This window comes from Coturnix japonica, chromosome 23, assembly GCF_054131305.1.
Source record: "Coturnix japonica strain WE chromosome 23, WE-NBRP24, whole genome shotgun sequence".
Lineage (NCBI taxonomy): Eukaryota > Metazoa > Chordata > Aves > Galliformes > Phasianidae > Coturnix > Coturnix japonica.
The window spans coordinates 2624420-2645358 of record NC_140685.1 but is presented as its reverse complement, the minus strand read 5'-3'; the positions used below and the strand labels follow the sequence as shown (position 1 = coordinate 2645358).

At 48.0% G+C, this 20939-nt stretch overlaps 1 protein-coding gene across 6 annotated transcripts in view; it reads left to right on the top strand.

Moving 5' to 3' along the window:
* The window catches only part of STX8 (syntaxin 8), a 69493-nt gene that overhangs the window by 16058 nt on the left and 32496 nt on the right, over nucleotides 1–20939 (top strand). The window contains exon 7 of one of the 6 annotated variants that reach the window (XR_014936743.1): nucleotides 16038–16147. The exons of the other annotated variants lie outside the window; for them this stretch is intronic. The gene's annotated coding sequence lies outside the window, so the exon portion shown is untranslated. The remainder of the gene's footprint in view (nucleotides 1–16037; nucleotides 16148–20939) is intronic. 6 annotated transcript variants of the gene reach the window in all.

Sequence of the window (20939 nt, the reverse complement as noted above, 5' to 3'; positions counted from 1 at the left end):
TATATTTTCTTTCTTGTCAGCCAGATTCCCAAAACCAACCCAACTTTCAAGCACTCGTTGTCTCTTTGATAGCTTTGCAGTAGTTTGCAGCATCACCGTGGTCCCTCCATGGAACAGAGGGCTCAGCTCAGCCCTTCCTTTGGTGCCAGCCCAGCAGTCCCAGCAAGTCAAGTCCATAGTTCCTGGTGCAGCCTGGTTGGTATGCAGACAGTAATGTGCTTCTCCTAAAGATTCTTCTACATGTCTATTGTATAGCCAGCATCAAAAAGGAGCCCTGGAATACGACATAGTTTCACATTTCTGTTTATTAGGAACATTTTGCTATAATACAAACTAATTAGTATTGTGTATGGAATATGTATGAGTTATGAGGCTAAAAACCGACAGGGCTGTGGATATATTACCTCATTGTTAGGATTAGCTTGTAAATAAGAAAAGATTGAAGATTCCGTGTGAAAGAACGTTCATCTTGTGTGGAGCACAGTGCTCTTAGCCCAGCTGAGATGGCTCTGCTGTGGGTTTGAAGCAGCATTCCTTGAGCACCGGCAGGTTCCAGGTTCTTAAAACACACCCAAAAAGAAGCATCTGTTCTTAATATTTAGATTTGAAATAACCATCCATAGCTTGACTGACCTCATGCTATGCAGATAGGTTTTTTATTTTGCTTCCTGAGCTTATTGTGTGGAGTAGGAATGACTTCAGTTTTATTGGTGAAACGTTCCGGCTTTATTGCGCGCTGCTTAGTCAGAGTTAACCCTTCTTAGGGGAAAAATTAACACCCGTGTTAAATGTTGCTTTTTGTTGTCAGCCATCTAAATGGGGGAATACTCAGTCTCGGTGTGAGCACCTAGATATAAGGGAATGCCAAATCTGAGGTGAGATGGCACTGCTTGTGTGTATTTCTATGGTTAAAAGCAATCACACAGTGTTTTCTACAGGCTGCGCCTCATTGAGTGCACAGGATTTGATCTCATCTGGGCTCGGGTTAGGTTGGCAATAACTGTATGTAGTGGCAAAGTTATTTGTAAAGTGTCTTTTAATGGCTCCTTCCTGGGAGCCATGTGATGCTGGTTAAGACTCCTTGGCCAAGCTTTGTCCAAAGAATTTCCCTTCTGTGCATCCATCCAGGTGTTGTAGGGTCTGTTTGATGAGCTTTGGGCATTGGAGCTGAACAGAAGGTGGTGTGAGCCCTGCTTTTAGGAAGCTTTGGCATATTGCCTCTTTCCAAAGAGGTTCAAATCCTCATTTACTGAGCACCCCAAATAAAATGTAATGATTAATTCTCTTATTTTCCCTTCCGAGCTGAAGTTGGCAGTGTTTCATCTCAAGTCACAACACACTTGTTATTACCATCAGGAGGGCTAAGGAGGAAGATGCGGAGCTGGAGCAGCGCGTGGCCTGTGAGGGACACAGCCTTGTGCTGGGTGAGGAGGGTAAAACAAACTATTCCGTATCTGTCGAGGAAGTGAGCCCTGCCCTGCTGACTGCTGGAGGATGTATGTAATGAGAACTTAGGTTACGTTGAGTTTATGTTGGATCGAACAAGTGTGTCCACACAAAACAGCGTTATTTGTAGCATTTCCCAACCTTTTAAACACATCGCTTCGCTGCTTCAGTCTTTCCAGTATTTGTGTGTATGTAAAATTTCCTGGTATCTTTAAAAAGAAAACTGGAATAAAAAAGAATAAATAAATAAAAGGCCTGGAAAGTGCAGAATGGATCCACCGCCCAGCGCGGGTCAGCGGCCAGATGAGAACACCTCCGCAGGGCCCTGTGCAGCTCGGGCTGACAGCGCAATTTTGCTGGTGTTGGCTGATGGGGAGCAGCATGTGAGAGGTGTGAGATGTCCTGCCTGTGGGCTTCGTGGACAGTTGCTGACAGCAGCAGTAAGAGTGAGGCGTAAGCATCTGTGATCCCTTTTGGGCTCTGCTGGAGGGGTGGGGGGGATGCTTATGGTAGTCAGACTGTTGGGAGCAGTGGTGGGATGCAGGAGCTGTTGTGGCTCTCTGTGAAGTCCCCGTTAAGAATCTGTTGTGTCGAATGAGTTTGAATTCATTCCATGGAAGAGCTTCATGAGTAGGGAGAAAAACAACTCAATGCCATCTTGGTGTAAGAATGGTTTTGATTCTGTCTCACAGGATGTTCTTGTGAGCTGTCCATGGCCGCATGGGTTCAAGTGAGTCATCTTCAATAGATGTGAAGTTGATTGGATAATTATGCTCAGAAATTAAGGACTGGTGATTCATAATTAGATTACAAGGCTGAATTGAGTTGGGCTGCATTGTTCTTTTTGGTTCTCCTCAGCATTTTTGCTGAAGGCACAGAGGATGAAGTGCATGGTGTGCTTACTCAACTCTTGTATAACATAAAAGGCAGAGAAAGCTGCAGCTACGCTGGGAGTAACACTAGAATTCCTCCCAATGACCTTTACAAATGAGAGTGAAATTCAGCCTGGCTACAAGCAAAGGGTCACACTGGTGTGAGGATTAAGCTGATTCAAGATGAGCAACTAACCCTTAGCAGAAGGGCTTGGGGAGCACAGTGTCCAGGTCACAACTTTAACAGGTTGAACAGTGTAATATAGTGAAAGGCTCTGACAAACCACTGTTGTTTGGGCAGTCCTTTATTAAGCTTGGTGTGGAGAAGGGACAGCAGCTTGGCTAGCAGCTCATCAAGGTCATGGGGAGCAGGTAGGGCAGCCAGGGTGTAGGCAAGGTGAGCCTTAAAGCACACAGGTCTTACCATGGGAGTGCTGGGACAGTCTGGCTGGAAGAAGAGCATGATGAGACAGGAGCAGAGGATTTCTGCAGGAGGGAATGAGCCCCTGGGGAGGGCAGAAGCAATGGGGTGAGTTGTGGGCAGGTGAAGCAGGGGTGAGGTGTTGTTCCTGTTGGTTGCATTGCTGGGCTGTGCTGGAGCAGGAGGTGGGCTGGTCACCTTGGTATTACCTTCTCTCTTCTTTGCAGCTTAGCTTCCTTCAAACTTCTCATTCTCCTGCTTTTATTGAGCTGATCTCCCCTTCTGTATGCCCTCATCCTCACTGCTGAAATGGCTCTGTCTGCATCCTTTTCCTTCTCCCTCTAACTTGTGTTAATGGGAAAGCATTGGGGGACTGCAGCTCCTGAGGCCACTGGAGAGCCTTCATAGGGGGAAAAAAGCGTTCTGAAAATGGCTGAGATGTTTTGGCTGAAACTTTAAGATATTCTTTTTTATAACATTCATCTGGAAGGGAGCATCCGAGTCAGGAATCTTAAGCTTGAATCCTTAACGTGTTTCATCATTTTAAACAACTGAAAATAGGGCCTTCTCCTGGGAAGCAACAAATGGCCTCAATAGCGGTCGTACGGCTGAGGCTGCGTGTGCTTTTGTATTGCTCTCTATATACACGTAATAACGGGAGATGCTCCTTTTTCCCTTGGTATCTTTGATAGCTTTCTGCAGCGCTCGCAGAACCAGATAAAGCAGCGCAGCACAACCTGGATGGGGATGAAAGGCAGCTCGGCGCTGACACACACGCACCGTTGAGCCTGTCTGGCCTCTTGGCACGCACCGCCTTTTTCCTTGAATAGTTCAAGCCGTAAAATAACTGCTCAACATTTGTCTTCTCAATTATGTGGATTTTTCCACGGTTACTCAGCCCCTACCTCACCCATACGCCGTGTGGGGGGAGGCTGCCTTCCTTCAGCTGTCCTCACGGCCATTGGAGTGCTGGGAAAGTGCTGCGGGGGGGGGAAAATGAGTTCGGAACTCTTGTGAAACCTCGCCGGATTTCTTGATAAGAATTATGATCTGAACCGTCTCAATTGTGAAGTCTCGTCGTTAATTTTAAGCAGGGCTTAAGGAGAGCTCTAATAGGGATCTAAACCTCAGCTTGTAGCAGGAGAGACTTCTTTTCCCCTGTCTGCTCCTTCGGTCGTTTGATTTAAGCTGTTTGAAAAGAAAACAAAACCTGACTGTAATTGTAGGTATTTCAATGCTCTGATGATGGGTTTTTTTTTTCCCCTGTTAATTCAGCTTTTCCTCTGTTCAGAATCTCAAACTGAGACCATAGAAAGGAGATTGATTTTCCTCACCTGCTTTTTGCTCTGTTACTGCCATTCATCACATAGAGGCACAGCCCCAGCCTGTATCCATCGCAGCTCCTGCAGGTGAATGCTGTACCTGCAGTGGGCACCAGAAGGTGTGACTCCTGCCTGCACCTTGTCTGCTTGGAGGAAAGAAAGGCAATAAGCTGCTGCCTGCTGCAGAATGCCTGTGGTGAGGGACCTAGGGGGCTGCCATGAACTTCTTGTATAGTTCTGCTTAGTTTACCCGCATAGCTTTGGTGTTACCTATCTGGTCCATTGAGTGCTGTCACTCTTGTTTTTGGCTGAATCAATGAAGGATTTAATTGCATGATAGGTACTGGGTCTTAGACTCTCTTTGGCCTGTTCTCCATGAGCTTGTGGTCACAGTGAGCAGGATGGCATGTTCTGCTTCAGCATTTTCAATGGTAGATCACCTTCCCTGGGCAGTATTTCAGTCTCAAACCTTCTACTTCTTCATAAAACCAAACATCATTTTTAGCCAGTGTTCTTCATTGCGGCAGTGAAATGCAGCATGAGAGTTTGTACTTGAATAGACTTTAGCTTTAGTGCTTCCTCCATCCCTTTCCTTTCAGAGCGGGTTTGTTGGGGGTCTGTGGGGAAGCAGTGGTAAACCCTCGTGTGCCTCAGTGCTGCTGGGGGGAAGGCAGTGCTGGGCTTCAGAGGGAGTCATGCTTGGGAGGAACCATATGCTCTTGCGTCACGGTGATTTGGTGAATGGGCTGCTGGATGCTAAATGGCCTCGTAATAGATTTCCCAGAAAACATTTAGGGTCAAAGCCTGAATGGTTACAACACAAGAGAGAGCAGGAAAACCACGTTTTTGGGCACGTTGTCCTGCTGGAATCCGAAGAGTGCTTTGAAGTTAATTTACTCACCACTGAGTCAGTTTGTGAGTTCCCTCTTGCAGATTGTCCTGCATTTCCCATTATCTCAAGCAGATTCTAGCTCACTTCTCCTGTCTGAACGGAGGACTTCCCTCACTGTTTCCCTCTGTTCTCCTGGATACAAAGCAGAACATAATCTGTCTGCAAAGCTTGTGCTGGATTCTTGGCTGAGCTTGCTGTGCACTGGCCAGGCAGCCTCAGGTTTGCTGATCTGTTTTGTGATAAACAAACGTAACGTATGGAGTCACTTCGGTGGTCAGCACCTTGCAGAGCAGAGAATGAAGTGGAGAATCCTGTAATGCTCTGAGCATTGTGGGGGGCAGGCAGCAGGCTGGGGCTGGTTGCTGTGCTGCCTGTGTATGTGCAGACGGAGTTCTATTGTGCTGTGTTTGAATAGCAAGTGGGGCTTTCTGGCTTGGTTAAATACTACTTTGATATTTGTAAAGTCTGCTGCTAGGTGCATCCTGGAAGTGGCAGGTAGCAGTTGGTGATGCTGGAGCATTGAAATCAGCCCCACAGCTGTCTGCTTGTACAATGGGCATAACACAGTCACTGCAATGGGATGACAGCAGAACTGAGCGCTGCGAACAATCGCTTGCACAGAACTATGTTTCAGTCAAACATAATTAAAGTTAATGTGACATAAACGTGGCATGGGATGCTTTTAAGCTGCTGAAGTTAATATCTGAAAGCATCCTGAGATTGCTTAAAAAACAGGTAAAATAATTGTACTGTAATTATTATTGTGAATAATAAGATGACTTCCTTGCAAGCTGGTGTTTGAGGTGGAATAAGTTATATTAGCATAACCTTTGTGAATTCATGATGTGTTATTTTGGCCCTGTGCAGCCCAACCTAAATAAGATCAGTGCTGTTTGAGCCACACACTGGGAAGCTCTTGGCCTGGCTGCCCTATGATGTGCCTTCTACCCTGGCAAGGTGCTGCTGGGGCTGGGATGGAGGGAATCCATCAAGAACCAGTGTGGTTCTCACTGTGCTGGTTGGGGTCCTGGAGATGCAAGCAGAGAAGGCTCTCCCAACACTACTATGGCCAATGTAGCACAAGGGAGTAAATCACATACTTCAAAACAGATACTGTAATAGGAACCGGCTGGCATCAAAGTGGGGGGCATTATCAGCTGTGTCTTTTGGCTGCACGAGTCGCATTGTTTTGAAATAACTCCAGTATTTGATCTCAGCGTTTTGTTGGAAGTTTTCTCATGCAACCAAGTTTTGTTGAAAAAAAATATGCTGGTTTGAATCCAGAGCCTTCAGTCAGAAACATCTGGGCCTGATGTTGGCCAAGTTAGTGAGGAGCTCGGGGGTACCTGCAACAAGTGACTGCAGAGCAGCGGTGCTGGGGGGGCTCAGCACAGTGCCCCAAGCAGTGTGGATGTTCCTTCTTCTGGTGTCTTTCATCCCACTTGGGCACCTTCCCAGATGTAGCTGTGCTCGTGACTAGCAAGCAGCTCTGCTACCTGCTGTTAGTTTGGAACATGGGCATTTTCCGTATCCCCCTGTTATCCCGTTGCTGTGCAACAGGGTGTGGATATCACGTTACTGTAATTGGGTTTACAGCCCAGGTTTGTAGATAATGTGGGTTTTTGCCAAAGAAAATTAGCAGTGTGAATTGAACTCTGAAGTGGCCTTCCGAAACGTGGTATTTAAAATGAATAGAAAATCAGATAAGCTGGGAGGAAAGCTTCCTTCTGGTCGAGCTTATGACATAGACTGGTTTTTATGTAATAGTTCCCGTTATAAATAAGTAGTTTTCCTTGGAAACTATTATTGGGACTAAGCTGCCTCCGAGCAGCAGCCCAGGGATGGAGTGTGTGGGGTGTTCCTGTGCTGAGGATCAGACCTTGGTGTCTATGTGCACCTGGGGTTGGTGTGAGACCACTTGGGTTTTTCCCACTGCTTAACTATTCCTTACTCATATGTAATTATAGGGGTGCTTCACTGGAGCCCATTTAGCTTAACTGTAGTCCTTCCCTCTGGTTAAACTGTTGTGACTTCACTTCTTAACGGAAAAACTCCATTTGATGCTGTATTACAATAGAAGCTGCAGTCGTTTTTCTTACGGGTAATGTGGGTGGTGTCTTTTCAATGGAAGGAAGGCGGCTTTCATAGCAGGAGACCACAGGACTTTTCTAAGGGAAGCTCTGAAGGTTTGTGTGCACCATCAGCACCTTCCTCCTTTTGCTTAAAGGAGAAGCCTTCCTTCAAGCCGGCTGTGCTGATTTTCCAGGCAGAGACTTGGTATTCAGTGATGCTGACCATGGAGGAGGGAGAACTTCCCCTGTCTGTGTTTTGTGGGGTGCAGGAGCTCTGTGGCCTGGTTTCTCCTCCATCTCCTGAATGTTTTCCATGCTGCAGCTGAACCATTTGTCCTCTGAAGTCAGTAGGAAGACTTGAGAACCACTTTCATTTCGGAGTTGCCAGGAGCCTTTGTATGGGGATATGTTTTAAACGAGTCTCCCAGCACAATGCCTGGAGATGTTTGAAGAGGAAAAACAGTCTTAGCGGGGATTAAATGGAGCAGCTGGGCATTAAAGCAGCAGAGACTGTCTGCCTAAAGTCATCTGGGGGTGGTGACGTCACCAAAAACAAATGCAGCAGAAAAGCCATTCTTCAGTTGTGGTATAAAAACATTTCATAAGCTGAGTGGCACTATTGGCTTTAGCAAGAGGTTTGTGTTCTTGAAAGGGATGAAGCTTTCCAATAGCTCTTACTCTTAGTTCTTATATGAGAACAAGCTGTGGACACTGAGGAGTTGTAGTCCTTGATAACTCATGGTGCTGATTGCTGCTCTGCTGGAGTTCCCATCAGATCCTCAGGTATTTCTGGATGGACAATGGTGACTGCTATCCTTTCCAAGCCCAACTTTGCATAGGAGTTCCTTGCTCACTCTCCTTGCTGGCAGTGGCTGGTGAGCACTTCTCCTTCTGCCTGAAGCTGAAGACGGATGAGCTGCTAATACAGACAGCCTGAAGCTGTTTGCAAGCATTGGATTGACCGCTATGTTGTGTCAGTGTCCTTTCATGTTTCTCCCCGCAGTGGTGTGGGTGCTCTTGTGCTCCCAAACAAAACCTTGTTTAATGCTGGCTAAAGGAGCTGGGAGCTGTTCCTGTGGCTGCTGCTGTATGGTAACTGTTATATGTTGAATGGGGTTGGGGGAGATAAATGAGTTCGGCGCTGGCTGTTGCTGTTCAGACTCAGTCCACTTGTTTAATATGTTTGAGGATTGGAAGCCTCCCTTCTTCTGGATAAGAGGGGGAGGAGCGGGGGTAGAGAAAACCAACAGTTTAATATGTTTCAATGTCCCCGTGTGTCTTTCCCCACATCCTAAACATGAAAAATAACAGTAAGCTTCCCTTTGGCCTCGGGGGAAGAAAAAAGGAGTCTCCAGCTGGAATTCATGAAACTTTATTGAATAAATGAGTGGTGTCATGGTTTTGTGGTGGTCTCTCCAGAGCACAAACGGTGTGTTGAGAGTGAACAGCCGTTTCATGCACACTTAAACTGTCCTGAACCACCACCCTCCCTGATAATTCTTCATCCTTCCACGTGGGAGAGAAGCATAGGATAAAACCATTTAGAGAGGAGAGCTGGAAATCAAGAGGTGTATTTTATCCCTTGTAGAAAGAAGCCACCGCTTTTCTTTTGGCTTTAAACGTTGCCTGAGCTGAGCGGTATGTGTTATTGGAGGTGCTTTGTAAGCACAGGTTCAGCACGTGGCTCTGGGTCTGGTGACCCCACAGTCCTTAGTCTGGCAGTGAACCTGTGTCAGAGGAACATAGAACCATAGAATGGCCTGGGTTGTAAAAGACCACAGTGCTCATCCAGCTCCAACCCCCTGCTGTGTGCAGGGTCACCAACCAGCAGACCAGGCTGCCCAGAGCCACATCCAGCCTGGCCTTGAATGCCTGCAGGGATGGGGCATCCACAGCCTCCTTGGGCAACCTGTTCCAGTGCATCACATGTTTCACTGAGTGAAGGGGAGTTGTCTTGAGCCACATCTACACAGGTCACTCCGAAAGTAGTGCATCTTATTTATTTCCATGGAAATGACAACAGATACAAAGAGCCCCGTAATGCTGTTTGATGGAGCAAGTTCTCAGCTACAAAACACTATTTTTCCACATGGTGACCATTGTTGCTATGCATTTTTGCCAGTGATGAACAGGATCCTGCTTGACGTGCTCATGTGGGGAGCAAAAGGGAAATATATGGGCTTGTTTAGCTTGGAGAAGAGAAGGTTCAGGGTAGACCTCATTGTGGCCTTCCAGTAGTTGAAAGGAGCGTATAAACAGGAGGGGGAACAGCTGTTACAAGGGTGGACAGTTATAGGACAAGGGGGAATGGTTTTAAACTGAGACAGGGGAGTTTTAGGTTGGATCTTAGGAGGAAGTTTTTCACCCAGAGGGTGGTGACGCACTGGAACAGGTTGCCCAAGGAGGCTGTGGATGCCCCATCCCTGCAGGCATTCAAGGCCAGGCTGGATGTGGCTCTGGGCAGCCTGGGCTGCTGGTTGGTGACCCTGCACACAGCAGGGGGTTGGGACTGGATGAGCACTGTGGGCCTTTTCAACCCAGGTCATTCTATGATTCTATGATAGGGGTTTCTGCACTATGTAGCCAAAGACCTTTGTAGTGAACAGCTCTGGCTTTCGGGCTTGCAGGTTGCAATGACTGGGAGTTGCATTCTTCCCAGGACCAATATGGCTGTGCACCCAGGGCTGTCCTGTGCTTGGGCAGGGTACTGGGATGGGGTCTGCAGGCGTCATCCTGTAAGCAGGGCTGGCAGATCACCACGCACTGCATTCCTCCAGCTACTCCCCGTGGGTGCTGAGCACAGTGATTAATACTTTAGCATCTTTGTTCTTTGTTTTCCTTCTAAGACAGGGGGAAATTTAAATCACTGCAAGAAAGGGCCTGACGTGTCTCCCATTACACAAACACACAGCGCTGCACTCACTGGAACCCAACACAGTGTTTTTGGGAGAGGTGAGTGGAGACCTCACATGCTGTTCTTAAGGAAGGTCCATCTCCAAGGCATGGCTGTTGCATGGGCATCACGCTGCTGCTGCTGGAGCAATCTGAGCTCTCTGCAGTGTACAGGACAACAGCTGTGTGCCCAAAGAGCAGCTCGCCGTCCTCATCCCAAATCAGACATGCTGTGTGTTGTCACAAGCTTCGCTCAAAGTAAATAGAAGATGTTGGCTTGCCTTTTCAAGTCCTGCCGGGTCTTTCTCTTAAAATAATAATTCTCAGGGAAATATTAATTTGTTCCAGCTTCCATGGAGCAAGCCCTTGTCCCACAAAGCTTGGTGAGGAAAAATACGACTGCGTAGGTGCAACCTCTCAGAGCGGGAGCTATCGGATTGCACTGTAATTTGTGATTCTCAGCAGCAGCATGTGGCTTCAGAGAAACCCAAGCTGTGATATCAAAGGTGCTCTCCGCCATACACGTAGGACAAGCTTTGTTTGTGGCCGCTATGAAATAGTTGTGGTTGATGTGGGAGTCTGTGCCTTTTATCCTGGGCTCGGTTTTCAGGTCCTTGGTCCCAAAGAGCGAGAGCTGGGCATGGAGGAGCAGCGGGCAGAGCAGGGCAGAGCAGGAGGGTGATGCTGGATGTGCAGCCTGGCCAAGTGCAGCCCTGTAGGAGGGCTGTGTGCTTCCTGCTCGTGTTTGGCACTGAGCGATCAAGGAGGGAATAAAAAAGCATTGCAGCTGAAGAGCAACGTTGCTTCAATAAGAACGGGAATAAATTTCAGGCCTGTGCTATTTAAGGTCAGAAGACCTTTTTGTTTGAACTGAGAAATAGGAAATTCCAGAGTAGCTTCCAGGAGGCAGAAACTCTTTGTTTTTTAATGAGGAGCTCGGTTTGCTGAAGAGTTTGTGAGCTGATGGGAAGGGAATGGGGCTGGGCCTGGGAGCGTGCTTGGGGTTCCCATCTAGGACATGGAGTAACAAACCCCATTAAAAACAGTATTTTGTAAGGTGTGTAATCCATTAGCAGCGAATAGAGCTCTATCTTCAGTTTGGAGAGTGGCAAAACCTGATGTTATTTCCAATCTCATCATCTCAGATGCAAAGAAGTATTGATTTATATATTTTTAACAGGCTGCAGGGTTGTGTAGTGCTTAAGGTTGCATCCAAGGGAGCAAACTCGCAGCCTCAAAGCACTGTGTGCAGCAGCCTTGTGAGCAGAGGGCATTGCACACAGTGAGCTTCAAGCTACATGGACGTACACCACGCTGCTAATCTATTCCTGCTGCTCAATTAATGGCAACGTTGGAAGTATAAACAATTCCTGGAGTAAAATTCTGTTTGGTTTGCCTCGTCCTGCAGCTTAACAAATCTGATTACTGCCTTTAAATTTAATACCCCCCAAAATTCCCTCACTGAATGATTCACTGCGAGGCCATGAGCAGATGTAATTATCTATGAAAACTAATGAATCACGGCGTTAGGATGTTTTTCCTTGCAGCTGTCTCCAATTAATATGTCTGTCAATCGAGGGAGTTAAGAACATGGCAGCCCCAGCGTGTTGGTGCTGCTGTAGCTGTTGTCCTTCTGTCTGCTCAGCAGTGGAGTCATAGGGAATCCTTGGTCCCTTTTTATGTCCTTGGGAATCAAAAAGCAGCGACCAAATGTTTCCTTGTTCATCTTCACACAGCGTTTGGGATGCAGGTCGCAGAGCTGTGGCTGCTGTCACTGCATCCATTCCGCTCTGGGCCAGGCAGGGAAGCTTTACAGAAGGATGTTCTGGGGTGAATGTAAAGCTTTTCCATGCTCATTCTGCCTGACAATGTTCTTAGCCAGGATAAGTGCTGTTCATGTGGGAGGCTTTTGCTGAGCAGCTCCTTTCCTGTGTAAATGAAGCCGGCGTCTGCTCTGGGTCCTTTGGTACCTACAGGAGTGGATTAGGCAGTTTTTCCACTCTCCAGTTAAGTGGCGGAAGATGTTGAGGCTTTAACAAATAGCTCAAATATCCTGTAAACAGCTGAGTGAAGTAAGTATCAAAGGGGACTTTCAACAGCCTGAATTGGAGTGACTTTCTCTCTCTTAGGCGGTGCTGATGGGTACCAGGCTGTCCTGCCCCAGCTGCTCTCCTTCCTTCCCCCTCCAGGTGGTGAATCTGCTCTGCGTTGCATTCATTCCATGTTAATTATTTCACCTGTAAGTAACTCCACTTTTCCAGGATGGGAAACCAACGTAACAAAAGGCACACATGGACATGTGAGAGCTGTGTCAGTGGGCTGGTCACTGTCAGAGTTCTGCTGTATACGATGAACAAAGGGTGGGTGCAATGCTGCACTCTGGGTTTGAACTGAACCACGTCATCCATGGGGAACTGAGGTCTGCCAACACAGTGTGTGTGTGAGCAAAACAAAGCAGAGCTGGTAAACCTAAAGAATGGTTTGCTATGCTGCACAATAACGAGCTTACAGTGGGGGTACCTGGAAGGAGAGGTCTGCAGTTTGGATTTCAGGATTGTGAGTTGATATGGACCAAAGCCAAAGCTGTAGCTCTGCTTTTGTGCCCTGTGGCCCCATGCTCTGAGTGTTGGGATGCCTGTGGTGTGCTGCAGCCTGTTGTAGTTGAAGATTACTGACTACTCAATATTAGAAGGAGGCTTTGCACACAGAGGGTGGTGATGCACTGGAACAGGTTGCCCAAGGAGGCTGTGGATGCCTCATCCCTGCAGGCATTCAAGGCCAGGCTGGATGTGGCTCTGGGCAGCCTGGGCTGCTGGTTGGTGACCCTGCACACAGCAGAGGGTTGGAACTGGCTGAGCACTGTGGTCTTTTTCAACTCAGGCCATTCTGTGATGACCTGGGCAGAAGGAGGAGCTGTGTGCCTCGTGCTGCTGCTGGGCAGACCCAAGTGCTGCTTTGCACACCAGTGCCCACTCATTGCCCCTATGTCCACAATACTGCTTGCTGCTGCAGGGAGCCCGGCTGTGTGAAGTGGTTCCCCCTGCTCCAGAAGAACTCACTGACTCCCCGTACAAATTGCTCTCCTGCTGGGGCTCGAGCCACTCCACCTCAGGCACACAATAACATTGGCTCTTGGCTGCATTGTGCTCCTGCTAGTGACATATTGATATGATCTCCTGCGAGGAGAGGTTGCTTCAAATGGGGATTAAGAGGGAAAGTGAGCAGATTGCAGGGTATTAGCGGCTCGCTCGCAGTGCTGGGACAGGAGGAAAAAGGCAAAGTGAGGCTTCTGTGCTTTCTCTCTGGGCATGCTGTGGGAAGAGTGTTTGCTTTGTGATCCTGCGTGCTGCTGCTGGAGGGATGCAGTGAGGGCAAAGCGTGGGGCAGAGGGATGGCACCTCCAGTACCTTGGTGATCAAAGCCAGGCTGCACAGGGTTTTCCTGTGGGCTTAGTGAGGCTTCCTATGTAATGCTGGTTTATGAAAGTGCAAAGCTATGAGAATTACAAGGAGCAGAAGCTTACGAAGGAGCAGCTATTTGTGCTTCTCCCAGCAAGAGTGAGACAGGAGATGTGTGTGCAGAACGATCCCAGCCGCCGTGTTCAGAAGGTGGGATGGTTTGTTGTACCACCTGTGTTGCGCTGTGTTCTCTCAGCTATTTTAATAGCTAATTAATCTTGATTTAGTTGGATTTAAGAGGGTGGTGGGTTATTTTTTTTTTCTCTCTCTTTTGGCACATATGTACAACCTATTATATCATAAATCCCACACATTTCAGCAGATGTCATCCTGATTGTTCCCTACAGCACTGCACACTACTAGTAAAACATTCAGGGTCAGGAACTCGGATTCTTTAACCACTGTATTCAGAGAAGCCAATTTATTGTTCCGTGGCAGCAGAAAAGGGGCCATTTCTTTTGGATCTATATCATATTGGCAGCCGATCTGGGGAGGTCACGTGCTGTAGGAATCGTGGGTGCATTAATCTGTCTTAATGAATTAACGACCGCAGCTCATTGATGGCAGCTCAGGGCATGGCTGGGTACTTGGTGTCTTTGTGCTCCTCCAAGAAGTGGGAGTTATTTTTGTTCACTCCATGTTTGCCATGCAAGTCAGCTCCCCAGATCAATAGAACTACTTCTGTGTGTTAAAGGGTTTCTGTCTGCTGTACCTCTGCCTGTTAGAGGGTTTCAGGCAGTGTGTTGGGCTGCAGGGAGGGACCTTCATATCCAATAACTCTGGCTCTGCAGGGTGGGATGGGTGCTGTCCTCACTGATATTGGCTGCAAGAGAGCATAATGAAAATGTTCTGTTACGATGGTGGTTAAACCAACCTATTGTAGAGACTCCAGTTCCCAACATCCCCCAGTTGAGAGCAACTTTTATTTGCTTGCTTGTTTGTTTTCTCATAGTCTGACAGGTTTCTTAATAGGTTGGGCTTTATAACCAGGACCTGCTGCTGTCAGTCCTGCTGCTGAGCTCCTGGGAAGCTCTGTGTCCTGCATTGCATACAGAGTTTTGCTCAGCAAATGCGGCTCTATGTTACATTATGTTTTACAGCGCATCCTTTTGGTAAACAGTGCAGGCGAGAGTTTTGGTGCTGCCATGGCACCGATGTGTTTAACACTTCCTAAATGTTGTTTTAATACCACTCCTGTTAGCAAAGGGGGGGTGGGGGGGCTGAGCAGCACCTTCTGCAACTAATCTGGGGGTTCAGGTGATAAAGAAGGCTCATTGCACATCCCAAAAGTTAGAGGTGCAGTTTGGTCTCACAAACATGATGGAAAGGAACCAAGAGCGATGGCTCTGCCCAATCTAGGGAGCAGCAGGAGGAGGTATGAGCCTGCAGGATGCTGGCACACAGCCGTGCTTTGCAGATGTGGCTGGAGAGGCTGATAAATCCCTGAATGCCGGGTGGCTGATAGAGATGGAACCAACGGGCATCTCAACCTTTAATTAAAATCAAACAGAACAACCTTCGTGATGCAGATTGTCAGCATTTTGTTGGTAATGGAGGAGATGCTGATGAGCCGGGGCAGGAGATGAGCTTCTGTTGGAACAAAGTTTCAAGGACTGCAGTGATGATGAGAGCTGAGGAAGAATCTCATGATAGGAACTCTTATGGACTTTGCACTGCTGAAAATATGACGTTAAGAGGGTTTAAATGGAACAAGTGGAGGTTGGTTCTCATCAGGTCCCCAGCAGGAGGTGTGCAACTGCTCCGAGGAGCAGGATGTCATGGCTTTTATTAGAAGTGTGATGAGCATGCACAGTGTTCTGCAGAAATGTTGAAGGCTGACCAATGGATACTGGTCTCAAAAGGATGGGAGCAGTGTTGATGTCCATGGTCTAAAGAACACTGCTGTAGGAGCTGGGAAGTGAGCCAGGCAACAACACCCATATCATCTTGAGTGGATCTGTGCTGGGGATGGGCAATAACGTGCCATGTACTCCTCTCCTGAACAGGACAAGTGCTGTGTTCTGCATGTCCTGGATTCATGGGGCCTGGATCCCACTGGTGGATGTCAGGGCTCAGCCAGAGGGATGCGTTGTCTTAAATGAACTGAAGGACAAAATGCACCAAAGAACACCATTATAAAACAAGCAAACAAACACAAAGCTTGTTAACTGAGGAAAAGATGCAGCAGTTTGGAGACAGCATCAGCTCTTCGCTCTGACTCAGCCCACAGCACTCAGTGCAGGCAGCACTGCTGTCCCGCTGTGGGCTTTGGCACGGTGGGCACACGCAGCCCAGACGTCCCAAGTGAATTGCTCAGTGTTGCTGCCACGCTGTTGGAACACACTATTTTTGTGCTTGAGTGCATCAGTGACAAAACATAGCAGGGAAAGTGCCGCGCAGAACGAATCGCTGAATGCCAGCGCTGCAGCAGTGGGTGTTTCAGTGTGTTTCAGTGTGTTTCAGTGTGCTGCCTTTGTGTGCCCTGCCCTGGGTGCATCCCTGGGGACATTCCTTGCATGCTCCTCACTGCTGCAACGTGCTTGGGGCTGTAACTGCAGTGGTTTGCGTGTGGCGGGTGCTGATGTTATGTGAACAATGGCTCAGTGTCCTGAAATAGTCATTAAGGATGGGATCTGGGGATGTTTCTTCTCTTTATGTACAGGCTGAAGAGAAAGGTGCATCACTTGTGATGACTAAATAATGCCATGCCTTAGCCAGTGCCCTCCATCCCCTACCTGGGGTCATGGCTCTCCTGCAGCATCCCATCCTCAGGTCGGTGCATTGAAGTTTCCTTGCTCGGAGTTCCTGGAAGCCCCATGCATTTCAGTGCTGCTCATTTGAGCACAGCTCACCCTTTCCTCTAACGAATCTCCAGAGTTGCTCCGTGGGGAGAAATTTACAGTGTAACGTGTAAGCTTTAAATAATTTACTATGAGAGTAATTGGGTTTATACGGCAGTTCATAAACCTTTAGCTGGTAAAAATCAAAGTACCTTAATCTGAAAAGCAGATGGGGGGTTGTCAGGGTGAAGGCTTGCAGGGTTTGCAAAGACAAATTGTTTAATTCCTTCGCCAGCTAGGAAAATAAATAGCTCTGCTGCTCGATTGGAAACAGCAGCATCTCAGCAATGAGGCGTTCTTTGCTTTCAAGCATTGTTCCTTCGGCAACAAAGAAATCAAAAGGAACTTAGGGGAAAGATGCGATCTGGTTTATGAGAAATGAAAGGCGAAAGCTTTTGAACCCACATTTTACTGTTCTTCCTGCATTTTCAAGTGCTTTTCCTCCCTCCTTTCACCTGTGCAGGGCGGCTGTGCCGTGTGAGCTGGCGATGCATGGGGTGTTTCTTGGTCACTCCCTTCTGTCATAGAGGTGTGAGCCCGGCTGTGCTCTGCCTGCTCAGCTCTTAGAGCCCTGCTTCTAATACAGCACATGTGTGTGGCGGGTTGAGAGCTGGGAGCCATGCCCTGCCTGGTAATGAGGGCTGCGTCTGTACCCCTGTATTCATGCTGCTCACACTCAGCACATCTCTCCCGAGCGATGGCCTTGCTTCAGTAGGGCCAATGGGCTGATGAGATCACCTCCCATTTGTGTATCGTTGTTCAGAAGTGAAAGGGGAAAAAAAAAAAACAGCGAGACAAAACTCTCTTTAATTATTAGCATTTATTCTAATTCTTAGCGGACTTCAGAAGCTCTCATTGTAAGCACTGTGCTCTGCCCTGTGAAAGAGACATGTTTTGCACACATCAGAAACCCCTCGCACTGGGGTTTGGCTTTCATTTAGTGCAGGGCTGGGGCACACCAGTGAGTGCACAGCAGGGCCCTGTGGGGCTGGGGCTGTGCTGGTCTTTGCTCTACATCCCCAGGTGTGTTCCTAGTCCTCCTTTGGCCAAGAAAATGGGGAAAATTGAAGCAAGAAAGAGCATCTCTAGGTTAACCATTGTAGAAACTGCAGCTGTGCGTGGGTAATAAGGTTCTGAGGGCCTCCAAGGCTGTGCATATGGTTAGCTGAGGCTGCATGGTATGGAAGTCTCCAAGCTTGAAACACTAGTTAATGGCATCCAGCTCCAGTAGCACAGCTCAGGTATGGCCTTTGTGGTGCTTTGGGGCTGCTCAGGGTTGTTCATAGCCAAGTGTCATCTGCCATGTCATAGCAGTGCTGTGGGGGTTGTGTGCTGTCCTTCCAAACCCAAAGGCAGGAGGGTGAGGAAGTTGCTGGAGGTGCAAACACCCAACTTGGAAGATGTTTAAAGCAGCCATACCCACAGCTGATGGGGGCAACAGCCCCTGCAAAGCTGCACTGGACTTTGTAAGTGGGGTGAGGACAAGAAAATAAAGAAGCAATTCCTGTGGTGATGAGAGTCGGAGTGAAAATGGCAGCCCATGGAGTGGTGACATGGAGATTGCCCATTGAAGAAAGAGCTCAAGACTTTGTCAGCAGGTAAAGTGACGTGCGGTGTCTTGTGGGATAGAAAAGGGGTGATCCTTCTGGATTTCCTGGAACCCACACAAACCATCAGCTCTGACCCTTGCATCGTGATGGCTGATGGCTCCAACTTCCAGAGTCAGGCCAGAGGAGAAGGCGGCCTTTCTCTTACACCATGATAACACCAGGACCCAGACTGCTTTGAAGGCCATGGACCCCAAGGATCATAAAGTTCCAGCCCCCTGCCACAGGCAGGGCCGTCAAACGCCAGATCAGGTACTAGACCAGGTTGCCCAGGGCTCCATCCAAGCCTTTTGGGGGGCTTTCCACCTCAATTTTGAGGTCTGTGGTAGGAGTATGCAAGCTGATTGCCACGAGTGGTGAGTGGTTTATCTGCAGTGCTGGATGGCAGAGGTGCTGTGTTGCCCAGCTTAGGTGGTGGAGGAGCAATGTGTCACTATGATGAAAATATCTGTCACAAAGTGTTGCTGTGTGTCTCATTTCAGTGTGACAAGAAGCAGGTGAGCAGAAACACTGCACTGCAGCTGGGATAGTGATTAGCAACCAGCCTGCTGCCAGGCTGCTGTGCTCTGAGCCATGAAACCTGATAAGAGCCGGTCTGCAGCCCTAAGAACAGGCATTTCCATGCACAATTACTTCAACTAGGTTTTAATCTTATAATAGTGTCTTTTGTTGAAAGGTCCTGCAGATAGAGGCTCAATCTGCTGCATGGATGCTCAGGAGGTGGTGGGACAGCAGCACAGAGGTACCCACAGTGCTGATAGCAGCAGTGCTCCGACCTCGTGTTTTCTCCTTGGGCTTGCTTTAGTTTGGAGCAAAACTTGTGTGTGTTCTTGTTCATTTAGGAACCAGACAGGAAGGAGGAGGAGGGATCTGCCGAGGTGCTCAGAGTGAGGGTGCAGCCGAGCTCACGGTGCAGGGGTCAGGAAACCGGAGCTGAAAGTACGAAGTAATCTGCAAGAGCCCAACACAAAGCTCTGAATTGTGCGGTTGGTAGGAAGAGAGATTTAATAAAGTGCTTCAGTAGAAAGGGTAAGAAGTAATTGAGTTGGACTGCAGGGTGTTTTGTGAATGGGGCGCTGACATGAGAGTTAACCAGCCAGCCGTGGTCACCCAGCTGTCTGCTGGGAATGGGCTGCTCTGACTGCAGGCTCCTCTGGAGCCCAGGTCAGCCTTTTTCACTCTAAAATGGAAATATATATATATATAATAGCAAAAATGGAAATTGCTTTTTAGCAGCTCATCTACAAATCTGAATGAATAAATACGATGTTCAGTGTTACACTGGTTACATTAGCTGAGATGCTTCAATGGTGTGTGGTTATCCTGGGGGCACTGGCAGGACTGATACTTCTGCTTATGTTTTTACCATTCTGCACCCTTTTGCCATAGGTTCCATCTGTGTTTATGAAATTTTGCTTTCCATTGAGATGTGGCTTGAAGAGTTTCATTCTCTGGAGCCCATCTTGTAGCTTTCCATCTGCTTTGTGACAGCTTTCCTTGTCAAAGCCATGAGAAATGGCAGCTCAAGGACTTTGGCTCTATTGGAGTTTGAAGGGATGGAGGCACTGACCCTTCCAAAGGCCGGCTCTAAGAAGGCTGCAGTTTTCTCAAGACATTTGATGGTGGCTGTAGAGGACCATGGAACCAGGGGTAGCTCTTGGTGGGCTTTTGTGCTTCATAGGAAGAGACAGGTAAGAGCGCCTGGCTCTGTTGGGCAATGGGATTCATTTCCCAAGTGATATTGGGACTCTCTGCATTGTTTGGGCTTTTGTTGTTTGCTTTCCTTCTGAACTGGGCCCGGGGTTAATGCTGAGTTGCTGTTGCCCCGACAAGTCCTCTTCTCAGAGATTTACAGCTCGGCCGCTTTAATTCACCAAGCTAATGCTTTGGAATGCAGGTTGACAGTCCAGATGTGAAACCTTTCTCCTTCGAAAGAAAACAAAGGATTAAATGTGTTTTAAAAGGGTTTGAAAAAAATCATTTAAGATTGAGGCCTGGAGCCTCACATCTGAGGTCTTAAAATACTGCTGCTAGCAGCCAGGCTCAGCTTCAGGAGCTGGGAACTTGAAAGCATATCATCCTTGGCCAGGGTGCAGGGAGCATTTTGGTGTTCGGTGCACCTGTTTCTGCACATAGCAAACGCTTCATCAACTCTTTGGAAATATCAAGTAATCAAATCTTTGCATAAATAGTGCAGGAAAGGGATGGTTGTGGTGTTGTTTCTGCTCAAACGGTGCATGCAGCTTTGCAGTGATGGGTAGAGAATGGTGAGGGCTCGCTTGGATCCAAGTCCCAATTTCCCATATTAATTGATGAAGGTGCTGATTGTGCTGCCCCATTCTTTCTGATTTGACAAACTGACCCCTGCACGGTCTTCAGAGCGGACCTGCAGATGGGCTTTTCCTTGTTCCCAGGGCTCTCCTGCTCACAGGAAGGTCCAGGTGGTGCAAGGCGACTGCAGCGGCTGTTCATCAGCATCCACAGCACAGGGTATAGGGAATCTTTAAAGCATGAATGAATTGGGAGAGGGTATAATGGGGTGCAAAACATTTTTTTTTAGAGCGAGGCACAATGGCCTCGGCCAGGCTATTGAATCTGATCCTTTGTGCTGAGGAAGATTTGTACAATGCATCTATCAATTAATATCCTTTTGGGTTTCGGAATTATTTGGGTTGGAAATGATCCAGCAAGCGTTCATTGTCCTTTTAAAGAAAAGATGAAAACATCTATCACTTTCTCCCAGCCCATATGGAAAGATCAGACCTTAGGAGCCCCTACTACCAGATGTCCTAAAGCAGAGCTCCTCGCCTCCCGAGTCAGAAAGGGCAGATCCTACAGGGCAGAGCTTGCTTGGCTGCAGGAGGAGTATAATGGAAGGTGCTGTGCCGGCCCGCAAACAGCCAGCCCTGCAACCAGCTGCAGCAGAAGCACAGTGAGCAGCACTAATCTCTCTGGTTTGATAAACTGTGTATTTGTGCAGTTTGATAAAGTGGAGGCTTAAGGTTTCCTTCCTGTGCTGGAGTTTGTCACGCAGGAATTCCAAAGTCGTGCACGGAGATGAAAGCAGCGTTTAGCCACGGTGGTGTGAAGTGTCCTCTGGGCACGCTGCGCGGTGGC